Genomic DNA, 13,726 nt, shown 5'->3' with positions numbered 1-13,726 from the left:
TCATAGGGTAGGTCTATTTTTAATTTTTTGAGGAACCTCCACACTGTTTTTCCAGAGTGGCTGCACCAATTTGCATTCCCACCAACAGTGCGAGAGGGTTCCCGTTTCTCCACATCCTCTCCAGCATCTATAGTCTCCTGATTTGTTCATTTTGGTATGCTGAAAACTATAGAAAGCTTATGAAGGAAATTGAAGAAGATTTAAAGAAATGGAAAAACATTCCGTGCTCATGGATTGGAAGAATAAATATTGTCAAAATGTCAATACTACCCAAAGCTATCTACACATTTAATGACACCGTAATAAACAGTTTTTCAGTGAACAAATCTCAGTTTAATATTTTCATGTTTTTTGGCCATAAACTGTTTTTTGGTCATTAAAATGATTTTTATTGAAGTACAGTTGACACACAATGTTACATTAGTTTCAGATGTAGTATAATATTGTGCTTTTTATTTTTATTATGTTTATTTATTTTTGAGAGAGAGAGAGAGACAGAGTATGAGCAAGGGAGGGGCAGAGACAGATGGAGATACAGAATCTGAAGCAGGCTCCAGGCTCTGAGCTGTCAGCGCAGAGCCTGACCCGGGGCTCAAACCCAGGAGCTGTGAGATCATGACCTGAGCCGAAGTCAGATGCTTAGCTGACTGAGCCACTCAGGTGCCCCTATGTTGTTCTTTTTAAATGCACACAGATGTGCACATCTTTTGCTTAGATGCAATCTCTTTAAGATTCTTAGAGTCCTTTTTTTGGAAACATGAGATGTTCCACAAGGTCAAATGATTACTTGCCAAGATTATAAAATGTGAGTAAAAGCTAAAATAATGGTTGTCATGTGCTAAGCATTTACTGTTGGTTGAGCACTATGCTAAATGACTGCATTTTCACATTAATTTCAAAATCACCTTATGAGGTACTATCACTTTATGTTTTACAGATGAGAGATTGAGGCAAATCAATATTTACACTTCAACTTACAAAAATCAATATTTACACTTCAACTTCCAGAATGACCTCTAGCTTCAAAAGTCCATATTTTCAGGAAATATCTTTTCAGTGCCCTGGTGCCCTGAAGGCACTTAATGCCCTTTACAATCCAGCCAAGATCCTCTGGAGTAGCTGTGTTTTCTTATTTACCCAGCAGAGGGCTGCCTCACCTAGCTACTTCCAAATTTCATTCTGAAGGTTTCCCCATGCAGTCTACTTACCACCTCGTATTTTTTTTTTTTTTAATGTTTATTTTTGAGAGAGAGAGAGCGAGTAGGGGAGGGGCAGAGAGAGAGGGAGACACAGATCTGAAACAGGATCCAGGCTCTGTGCTGACAGTTCAGGGCTCGAGCTCATGAATGGTGAGATCATGACCTGAGACAAGTCACTCCTTAACCGACAGAGTCACCTAGGCGCCCCAACCACCTCATATTTTTAACAAAGGATTTGGGAGAAGGGCATGCTGTCCCTAAGCCTCTGTTTGCATGAATCATTCAGTTTTGTAGGAGAGGGTAAGGAGAATGGAAGAATATAGGTCTTGAGTATGATAATTGTACATGATGCTATATGCACATTTACGTTCATATTTTTTAGACTTTACAGGTTATTTTCTGGCATCATTAGGTTTTACTTTATATTTTACTTTCTACTAATCTAGATGTAAGAAACACAACATAGAAAAACGGAAAGTATTATAAAAAATACTATTAATCTCACCACCCATAAAGAAATTTGAGAAATTTCTTTCAGTTTTTATTTTTTACCATAGCCGGAATCATATATAATAGTGTTTTTTGGGGTGTGTGTGTGTGTGTGTGTGTGTGTTTTAAGGTTTTTAAGTGTCTCTTGAAGGTAAATATTAACATAAAGCTAGAATATATATGTTTATACTGATTTTTATGCAATTTTTTTTCTAATTCAAATATTTAAGCTTATTGGTCACTATGATACATACAAGGGATAAAGTGGTCATCGCAGTAAACATGTTTCCTTCCCAGAGTTTAGTTTACTCTTTAGCATCGATGGTAGACCTCAAAGCAGAAATAATTCTATGCATTGGGTTTGATAGGAAGAAAAGGGCACTGTAGCAACCTGTGGGATCCCAAGCTAGCCTGAGTGTACATGGAATGATTGTAAGCTCATTTCATAGCATCTGGAACATAGTAAACAACTGAGTAAAGATCTGTTGAGTGGATGATACATGGAATTACTATTGTTTGGCGTTATCTATCTTTTTTCTTCTGCAATTCTGCAGAGCCCAGCATGGTGTTACATAAAGGCATGGACCTGCTTGGATTGAGCAGACCTCAGACTAAATCCTGAGTTGCTAATTACTAGGCCAATAATGATGACTACCATCTACTTGGTATCTGCTACATGTGCCAGGCACTACACTAGGAATTTAAAAATTTTTAAAAATGTTTATTTATCTTAGAGAGAGAGAGAGAGAGAGGGAGACACAGAATCCGAAGCAGGCTCCAGGCTCTGAGCTGTCAGCACACAGCCTGACATGGGGCTCAAACCCACGAACCGTGAGATCATGACCTAAGCCGAAGTTGGATGCATAACCAACTGAGCCACCCAGGCACCCCAACACTAGGAATTTTATATTTAATCTTCCCTTCTGTCTTACATTGGGAAATTTCCTTCACTGCTTTGAGCCCTGTCTCTAAAAGAGATTATGTTCTTCATCCCCCGGTACTGTTGTATAGATTACTGGGACAATGTATGTAAAGTGCCTACTACACCAGTAAATAATAGGTGATAAAGACTTATGTCTGCCAACTAAAGATTGAAATGGTCCACTCCTTTTTCAAGAAAATTACTAAATATCCCATACTATCTCTGCTTCAGGCCTATTGACTTCAAAGAATAATGGAGTTAAAGATAGACTAAAGCCAATAGGCAATGTTTTTGACACTAGTTCCAAATCATGGGAAAAGTTCAAATTTTACAGTGTAAATGTACCAAATTTTACAACGTAAATTAACCGTACTGTTCTTGTAGAAACAAATACACTCTGCTGGCGATCAAAAAAGAGTTTGCAGTAAATTCCTGAGCCCAATCCCTTTCCTTATGTCACTATTTTTCAAATTTCAGTGCTTGATTTTAACCATTTCTATTTTGCCTCCACATATGATATATGGTTATTCTCTTTAACCTTGACCTTTTTAAACTAAGTTTGAAAGAAGAAATGTTATGTCATGACTATGAATAGAAAATCAGCCCCTTGTCATAATTAAAAAGTAATCACAGATATAACTATTACATTCCACCTAGATTCTGTTGCCTGAGACCTGGCTCTCTCTCTGTTGAAAATGGAGAATTCTAAAACGAAATTAGTGGTGTTAAAACATACCAGTACCAAATCGAGGCTTTCTTTTATGTAATCAAATGGAGAATTGAAAAAGCAATAATTCAGTCATGATATGATGAATTATATCCTCCAGGAACATGTCCACATTTTTTTTTTGCTTTTATATTATTTTTTAGTGAAAAATAACTGACACAATATCATATGAGTTTCAGGTATATAACAGTAATTCAATATTCATATACATTATGAAATGATCACCACAATAAGTCTAGTTATCACCTGTCACCATTTAAAGCAGTTACAATATTGTTGACGATATTCCTTGTGCTGTACATGACAACCCTGTGTCTTATTTAGGACTGTTAGTTTGTACTTCTTAATCCCCTTCACCTATTTTGTCCATCCCCCTGACACCCTTCCCTCTGGCAACCGTCAGTTTGTTCTTTGTATCTATGAGTCAGTTTCTGTTTTGTTTGTTTTGTTTTTTAGATTCCACATATAAGTGAAGTCATATGTTATTTCTCTCTTCTGATTTATTTATTTCATTTAACACAATACTCTCTGGGTCCATCCATGTTGTCACAAATGGCAATAATTCATTCTTTTTTATGGCTGAGTAATATTCCATTGTATATAAATGTCACATTTGCTTTATCCATTCATCCATGGACATTTAGGTTGTTTTCATATCTTGGCTATTGTAAATAATGCTGTGATGAACATAGTAATGCATATTTCTTTTCAAATTAGTGTTTTCATTTTCTTTGGATAAGTACTTAGAAGTGGAATTGCTGGATTGTATGGTAGTTCTACATATGCTCACATTTGGCAAATATTTTTATGTTTCATTAAGATGGAAGTACCACTGACGTTGGAAAATATGGAAATAAATATCCTCTCATGTATCAATTATAACTAACCTTAATTCACATTTTGATTTGTTTTTAAACTACATATTAATTGCTAAAGAAAATCACTTAGCATCACATTAAGTTAATTATCCAAAAGCATAAGTTATTTAGCACTGCATATCAGAATCCAACCACAGAATTTCTTTTTTGGAAAACGTTTGAACAAAACGTACCTAGAGCTGTGATCTCTTTTCTATTTTTAACCTAATAATCACATATCTAGGAATTTACCTTAAGAAAATAATCCACAAAAATGAAAAAGTTATATATACTAAACTCTTAATTATAACATTATATGTAATAGGGGAAAAACATAAGCAATACATACTTAATAGGAGAATGGTTGTTAATTTATTAGCACATCACTTGATGGAATATTATATAGCAGTTAAAAAACAATTATGAAACTATGTGGCAACAAGGATAAACACCTATGTTAGTTAAAAAAAAGTTACTGAAGCTATTACAGAAACCTAAAATATATCACAAATGTGATGGAAGTTTACTTTTTTACTTTGTAGAAGTGTCAGAAGGTATGGTGGCTCTCCCCCATGAAAATAGCAGGACGCTAGCTGGGCTCCTTCTGTCTCCTGGCCCTGCCATTCTCCACATGCAGCTCCTCTTGCGTGGTCCAAGATGACTAATCTAGCCTCCACTGTCAGGATTAAATCCCAGCCCATGGGAAGAGGGAAATAAAAAAGGGAGACATGCTCTTTCCCTCTAAAACACAGGCCTGGAAATCACATGTCACTTCTGTTCCCACATCATTGGACAAGACCTAGTCACGTGATTATAACCAATTTCAAGAAATGTGTCCAGCTTAAGATTTTGGAGAATGGATGGTGAAGGGAAACTTGTGGTCTCTGCCAATCTTCTATATTGTTTTTTTTTTTTTTCAATCTTCTATAATGTTAAGTGAAAAGAGCAGGATGCAAAAGTAACTGCACACTAAACAGTAATTATGGAGGTAGCTGGGTGGCTCAGTCAGTTAAGCCTCAGACTCTTGGTTTCGGCTCAGGTCATGATCTCCCAGTTCATGGGTTCGAGCCCCACCTCAGGCCCTGCTCTGACAGCACGGAGCCTGCTTGGGATTCTGTCTCCCTCTCTCTCTGCCCCTCCCCTGCTCACTTTCTCTCTGTCTAAAAGAAGGAATAAATAAACATTAAAAAAAAAAGGGGGGGTAGAAACAAAAGAACAAGGAGCTTTAAAAAAAAGAACAACCCAGTAATTATGCAGTGGAAAAGACAGGCAACACCTTGACCTAATGGCCTGACCTCACACACATAAAAATTAATACCACATATGATGGACACATGTATAATACCCTAAGAAGAACACGACCTATGCAGTATGCCAACCAAGAATGAGCACTGCTAGGAATTTACTCAAGGGATACAGGAGTGCTGATGCATAGGGGCACATGTACCCCAATGTTTATAGCAGCCCTTTCAACAATAGCCAAATTATGGAAAGAGCCTAAATGTCCATCAACTGATGAATGGATGAAGAAGATGTGGTTTATATATATAATGGAATACTATTTGGCAACGAGAAAGTATAAAATCCTGCCATTCGCAGCAATGTGGATGGAACTGAAGGTATTATTATGCTAAGTGAAATAAGTCAGTCAGAGAAAGACAGATACCATATGTTTTCACTCATATGTGGATCTTGAGAAACTTAACAGAAGACCATGGGGAAGGGGAGAGGGGAAAATAGTTACAAACAGAGAAGGAGGGAGGCAAATTCTTAATACAGAGAACAAACTGAGGGTTGATGGGGGGAGGAGGAGAGGAGAAAGTGGGTGATGGGCATTGAGGAGGACACTTGTTGGGATGAGCACTGGGTGTTGTATGGAAGCCAATTTGACAAAAATTATATTAAAAATAAAAAAATAATTGTAAAAAAAAGAATGTATAACCTCAGTGTAATTCAACCTAATCACAAGGAAATATCAGCCAAATAAAAATGGTAAGTATTCCATTTTTTTAAAAACCTGAAGTGTATTTATTGAAAATATGAATGCCATAAAACACCAGGAAAGTCTGTGGAAATCTTCCACATAAAAAGAAGATGAAGAGAGACACGCAATTAAATGCAATACTTGACACTGTGCTGCACTGGTGCGAGAGGAGTTGTTATGAAGAATATTAGATCAACTGGCAAAATCAGAGTGTGGAATGTGAATCACATAAAAGTAGCATGACAGTAAGAAGTTGATGACACTATGGTTGTATGAGAAACTTAGGAAATAGACATATTTAGGGTAAAGGTGATATATGTGATATGTCTGTGACCTACCCTCACATGGTTCAGAAAAAATATCGTTTATATTTTATATTTGTCAATGTGTGTATATACATGTACACATAGGCATGTGTATAGATACATATACATATGCATATGTATATGAATATATGTACACATATATACATGTATTATGTATATGTGCATCTGTGTGTGTCTTTCTATATAGGTTTAGATCTGTGTGTGTGTGTGTGTGTGTGTGCGTGTGTGTTATGGGCTGAATTGTGTCTCCTCCACAATTCATATGTTGAAGTCTTAACTCAGTAGCTGAGACTATGACTGTATTTGAGGTAGGGTCTTTAAAGAGGTAATTAAGTTAAAATGAGGTCATTGGGTAGGTCCTAATCCAACATGACTGGTCTTTTAAGGGGAGGAGATTAGAATACAAATATGTACGGGGCTCCTGGGTGGTTCAGTCAGTTAAGCATCTGACTTCAGTTCAGGTCATGAACTCACCGCTCATGAGTTGGAGCCCCACATCGGGTTCTGTGCTGATGGCTTGCAGCCTGGAGCCTGCTTCAAATTCGGTGTCTCCCTCTCTTCCCTGCCCCTCCCCCACTACATTCTATCTCTGTCTCTCTCTCAAAAATAAACAAAAATTTTTTAAAAAAGAACAAAACATGTCCAGACAGAAGACCATGGGAAGATGAAGGGAGATGACAGCCTTCTCCAAGGAGAGCTGCCTCAGGAGAAACCAATGCTGCTGACTCCCCAATCTTGGCCTGCTGGCCTTCAGAGTTGTGAGAAAATGTTTTCCGTTGGTTAAGTCCCTCTGTCTATGTGCTTTGTTCTGGCAGCACTTGTAGACTAATGCAACATATGTGTATATCTATATATCTGTATGTGTGTGTGTGTACGTATGTGTGTTTCACTCACTTACCACCCTTATATACACACAGGAGTGAGAGCAAATTCAAGTATGTGAAGTACAAGAATTCTGGATAATCTGGGTAAAGAGTATGTGAACATTCCTTGTACTATTTTATTTTGTATTACTTTCAAATTTAAAAGTTTTTAAATAATATGCAAAAGAAATAAGTGTATGCCCACCATGATGGCAAATGTGAACAAAATCTAAAAGTGAAACAAGAAGAGATAAAATCATTGACATAAGGTAGAGGAATTAGTTTTTCTCTCAAATATCCAACTTCTTGTGATGCTATTTTATTGTGTTTTACATTTTAAAAAAATGAATTAGAAGTAGCTACCCCTTACTGAGTCTAAAACATAGCAAACACTAATTAAGCACTTTGTCTATTTTATCCTATTTATTTCTTACAATAATGCTGGAGTATAGATATGACTGTTTTCACTTAAATAAGAAAACTGAGGCTCAGAAGGTTAAATAAAGTAAGTAGCTTAAGGTTGCATCAAATAAACCTTGTACCAGGGGCACGTGGGTGGGCAGCCGGGTGGCTTAGTCGGTTAAATGTCTGGCTTTTGCTCTGGTCATGATCTCACAGTTTGTGGCAGGCCCACATCAGGCTCTCTGCTGTCAGCACACAGCCTGCTTCAGATCTTCTGTCTCCCTTTTTCTGCCCCTCCCCTGCTTGTGCATGTGTTGTCTCTTTCTCAAATATAAACATTAAAAAATAAACATAAAAATTCTACCATATTTCAAAAATAATTAAAAATAAACAAATAAAAGCACACCTGTCTCAGAGGGGAAGGGGCAGGACTGGCTTTGGTACACAGCAAAGTGACTTTCATTCTAGCACAGTTCTTTATAAGTGCCCAGTCTCCTCCTTCCCCTTGGATGTGCATAATTTATTTAGCAATCCCTAATTTTGGGATATTTATATTGCTTCTAATATCATAATTAAACCTTTCCATGCATTCTTAATTTTTTCTTTGGAAGAAACTCCCAGAAGGGAGATTTTAGCCAAAGAGTATGTTTTTTAGGCTTTAGACGTTGGACTTTGAAGTTGCCCTCCTGTTGATGTTGAACCAATTCATACTCCCGTAGACTGTGTAAGAGGGCATCAATTTCCTCAAGGCCTAAAGGTGTAAAGTCTTCAAGTCTGTTGAAAACCTGATGGTACGATGTTGTCACAGATTGTTTCTTTTGACACTGGAATTCTCAACATATTATGTCCCACTCAGCACAGACCTTACACCTTTGCTCAGCATTCCAGATCTTGGCATTTGACACTGTTTACTAAATTGTTTGATATCTTCATTGAATTGCAATAAAAGATGATTAATGCCAACAAAACACATTTCTTCAGAAAGTAGTCTTCTGTTCCCTGTAGGCATTTAAAAATCTGTCTTTCATTTCTTTGAACACGATAATCATAGTTATTTTATATTCTGTGTTTGAGAATTCAAGGACCTGAAGCCTTGCAGGCACGTCTTTGTGTGTTGGTTATTTCAGCTGTCTTCCCTCATCACGCGTTTTCTTGTGTGCCTGATGTTGTTTCACTGTGAGCTTTTGATTTCCCTGACATTTGCTTCTGTCAACCATTGCCAGTCCAAATCATGTTAAGGATGAAATTGGTCTCCACAGAGCCAGTCGGGCCCCACTTACAGTCACTGATGATAGAGTGGGGTGCTGATGGAACATCTGGGGGAACCAGTTCACAAATGCTGACGGCATTGGAGGTTCCCTGCTGCAAGGAAGAATGTAAAGCATTTGGGGTTGTAAGAGCTGCTTTTGTCAAACACTTGCTGGGTGATGGACCTGAAGGGAATATTCAACATGTTCGGCAATATGGCTTTGCTGTGCTCCACCTTCACCTTCAATTGTCTTATTCAGGGGCACATCCCTCAGGCTTTCGATTGTTATCCCTGAGACATTGGCTGTGATGTTCAAGGCTGGAAAAAAGGAAGTTTTCCCAGACCCAGACTCAGTTTTGGACTGAGTATGTGACCTTGCATGGAGCTGTGGCATCAACATAAGCAGTGGCTGGCAACTTTTTGGCAAGCTGTGCATCTTTCGTCTCAGAGTCCTTCTTGGGAAACATGAAGACCACTTTACCCTGCATATGAGACCATGGTTTCTCCTTAGCCGGATTGTTTTCCAGATGTCGTTCCATTTGTTATGCATATCATGGTGTTCTTTTAAGATTTTTTTTTAACGTTTATTCATTTTTGAGACAGAGAGAGACAGAGCATGAACGGGGGAGGGGCAGAGAGAGAGGGAGACACAGAACCGGAAGCAGGCTCCAGGCTCTGAGCCATCAGCCCAGAGCCCGACGCGGGGCTCAAACTCACGGACCTCAAGATCGTGACCTGAGCTGAAGTCGGACGCTTAACTGACTGAGCCACCCAGGCGCCCCTGCATATCATGGTGTTCTTGCTCTTCAGCACCAGAGCCTTTCCCTATACCTAGAAGGAAGCACGGCTCTGTTGCATTTACTTGGAGACCACAGTTTTTGCTCCCATAGCAAAATACTTTAGAAAATCTTTCAAAAGTTGGATTTTTAAGAAGGGAGATTTCCAGGTTGCTGTGTCTTCTCTGGACATCATGTCAGTACACCAACAGTGACATGTGAGATCCAAAGATGATGTTGTGCTCTCAGGAATGCATAGGGATCGGAAGTAGATTCTTAAAAATCTTTATTATACACTTTGTGCTCTCATAACTGTAGCATCATTTTATGACTCTAGTAAAAGGGGAAGATTGATGCCAACTTGAAAGTAAGGGAAGTCCTGTCAAAACAGGAAAGAAAAGACCTCAGATCCTTGAAGGAATAAAGGGAAGGAGGGAGAAAGAAAGGGAGAGGGGAGAGGAGGGGGAAGAGAGAGAGAGAGAGAGAGAGAGAGAGAGAGAGAAAGAGAAAGAGAATGAAGTCAGACATGAGTATCCTTTCATTTTTACCTACTCGAGGTCAAACATTTTTGGGGAGGGAAGGAAGTGAGAAAGAGATGGGGGACATGCTGTAGCAGAAATATGGTAACAGGTATTGAAGAACCCAAGGACACTGGCATTAGTAGCTCACTTCCTTGGAGAAGGCAGTGAGAATAAGCCTCTTGGGAAGCCCTCCTTTGGCCCAATGCCACATTTGTTCAACCTGAAATAGGAGCAAGCACTAAAATCCTTGAGGTAGAGAGGTAAGAAGGGAATTTCTAAGAAATGAAGGAAGAAACTAAGCCAATGCTAAAAAAGACATACTATGTTCTAGGAAATAATGGATGCTAAAATGAGGGTGTCTGGGTGGCTCAGTTGGTTGCGTCTAACTTTGGCTCAGGTCCAAGCCCCGCGCTGGGCTCTGTGACAGCTCAGAGCCTGGAGCCTGCTTTGGATTCTGTCTCCCTCTTTCTCTGCCCCTCCCTTGCTCGTGCTCTGTCTTTCAAAAAATAAAATGTTAAAAAACTTTTTTAAAAAAATAGGTGCTAAAACGTATTCTAATTTAATAGTATTTAGGGCTTAAAAATGAGGGAAATAGGGAGAGGTTGGTTAAAGGGTACAAGCTTTTGGCTATAAGATGAATACATACTGAGACTGTAACGTATAACATGGTGACTGTAGTTGATAAAACCGTGTTGGATTAGAAAAAATAAAAAATAACATGAGGGTAGGGAAATTTCCAGGCAGGAAAGTCAGATCATTTATAGGTAGAAAAGTCAAGCTTACTTCAAGTATCATGTGTTTCCATTTTTAAGAAATTATTTCTGACTAGCCATCCATCTACCTTTTAATCCATAGATATACAGAGAGAGATACCCGGAGTGAAGTTCACCTATTATTAATAATGTTAGCTCTGAATGAAAGAATTCTGGATGATTTTGTGCTTTACTCCTTGTAACTTTGTTTTGTCTCAATGTTTTCATGTTGTTTCTATTTCTAGGACCACCATGGTGGGAAAATGTAATGACCATTTCTATCTGAGTGAACTAATGTTTAGTTCCAGAAACATTTTTGTCTATATTCTTTAAAAATAGGAGGGGGGTGGGCACCGGGGTGGCTCAATTAGTTAAGCAACCGACCCTTGATTTTGGCTGAGGTCATGATCTCATGGTTCATGAGTTCAAGCCCCACCTCAGGCTCTGTGCTGATAGTACAGAGCTTGCTTGGGATTCTCTCTGCCTCTCTCTTTCAAAATAAATAAATAAACTTAAAAAAAAAAAAGGATAAAGGGATATTGCTTTTTGTTTTGGCAAAAATGGAAAGAAGAATAAAGTTTAGCTGGAAACTTGAATACCAGTAACAATATTGTACATTTAGGTCTGTGTCAGTCAGCTTCTGCTCTGGTAACAACCCCAACATCTCAGTGGCTTATGATAATGATAAACTATTTCTTAGTCTTAAGGGCTGAGAGTTAGCTTTGAGTCTGCTGGGCTCTTCACTACGTGTCTTCAATCAACCTTTGATAACCCTATTCTACCCAGAGGGAAGCATGAGAAGGGCAGAATAGGGATGAACAAGTTTGAACAAATAATGTAATATATAACATGGACCTTCCTTGATTCCATGCTGTCTTGTCTTGTTTCTTCATTTGTGCCACGTATTTAACTTTTGTCTTATGAAACTATAAGCTGCTTCTTCTTCTTCTTCTTCTTCTTCTTCTTCTTCTTCCTCTTCTTCTTTTTGAAACTATAAGCTTCTTAAAGGGCAGGCATTAGGGCTTTGGATTCTTTCATTTCCTAGAGGTGTTACCTTGGCAAGTTATTTGATCTTGTATAGTCTTGATGTCCTCATCTGTGAAATGGGGAGAATAACTGGCCCTACCTCTAGGGTTTTGCTAAGATTAAATGATATAACACATATGTAGCCCGAGGTGTAACAGAAGCTTAATATGTTGTTCTTTTCCTATTTCTCTCCCTCTCTTTTCCTTCCCCCTCTCCCCTCCCCCCTCCTCCTCATCCTTTTATTGTCCTTCTTCTCTTGCCAATTTCATAGGACATACGTTTCTTGAGAAATATTCATCTATTTAAGCTGTACTTGCAAACTATTTAATTTGATGGGGCTGTCAAGATGACATTGGAAATGATACAACACAGTTTACAATGACTGACACCACACGTATGTGTCAGAAGTTTCATTAGCACATCTTAACTTCCTCCATACTTTGGAGCTTTCTCCCAGTGTGGTCTCTTGTCATGGCATCCTTTCAGGAGGATTTAGGAGACGTCTGAGTTTGAAAAAAAATACAGAAATTAATGAATGTGCGAAGGAGAGGGAAGGTGCAATTCTAATATATTTTTTTTCATCCATAGAAAAATATATATATATATTTTATCTTCTGAACACTCTACAGATGAAGAGACACAGTATGGAGTTGTTACCTAATTCTCTCAGGTGATATAGGTAGGAAGCACAGTTGGATAGTCACAGCTGGGAGCAGAGTGCTGGCCTTCACTCTCCCAAATCAATGTCCTGTTGATTTTTACTTTGCAAATTCTCTCACATAACATGATTTCCACTGGCTTCCCCCGGTTTGGTCATTCTTGCTACATGCACTCTTACAATATCTCCCTGCAGGCTCTTTCTACCAGCTGCTGTCCCCCTGCAACTTAAGTCATATCTTGCCACCAACTTCATCTTCCTCAAAGGTCAGTTTCATGTGTGTCACTTTCCTACTCACCATTTTCAGTGACCCTCCATTGCCTGTAAGAAGGAGACCCAAAGTCCTTTCCCTTCTCCAATCTTCCTGCAATGTCATATTCTTTTCAATGATAAACTTCCTGGATCCTTGATTCTTGTCAAACTAGTCTGTTCTTTGAATTTATTTTGTGCATTCCCCCAGTAAGCTAACTGTGACCTGTGTCATGCAGTTGACAATTAACCCTGTGTATATTGTTTGTGAAACGTTGCATCTTAGGTAAGCAAGGGAAAAGTATGGACTTACACATTTATCAACTATATTTTGGGCATTGGTGATGTGTCGGGCATGAGATGCTGGGAGGTAGGAGTTGAAAAGGTAATAGGTAATTTATAGAAGAAAGTATAGTTCCTTATTAGAAGAGAAGTAGAGAGGTAATTCAAGTGGTATTAATTTGGGGCACCTGGGTGGCTCAGTCGGTTAGGCCTTCAACTTCGCTCAGGTCATGATCTTCCCATTTGTGAGTTCGAACCCCATGTCAGGCTCTGTGCTGACAGCTCAGAGCCTGGAACCTGCTTTAGATTCTGTGTCTCCCTCTCTCTCTGACCCTCCCCTGCTCATGCTCTGTCTCTCTGTCTCAAAAGTAAACACCAAAAAAATAAAAATAAAGTGGTATTAATTTCTTATGACTGCTGTGACAAATTACCACAAATATGGTG

This window comes from Panthera tigris, chromosome C2, assembly GCF_018350195.1.
Source record: "Panthera tigris isolate Pti1 chromosome C2, P.tigris_Pti1_mat1.1, whole genome shotgun sequence".
NCBI classification, from domain to species: Eukaryota; Metazoa; Chordata; class Mammalia; order Carnivora; family Felidae; genus Panthera; species Panthera tigris.
This window is presented reverse-complemented; position numbering follows the sequence as displayed.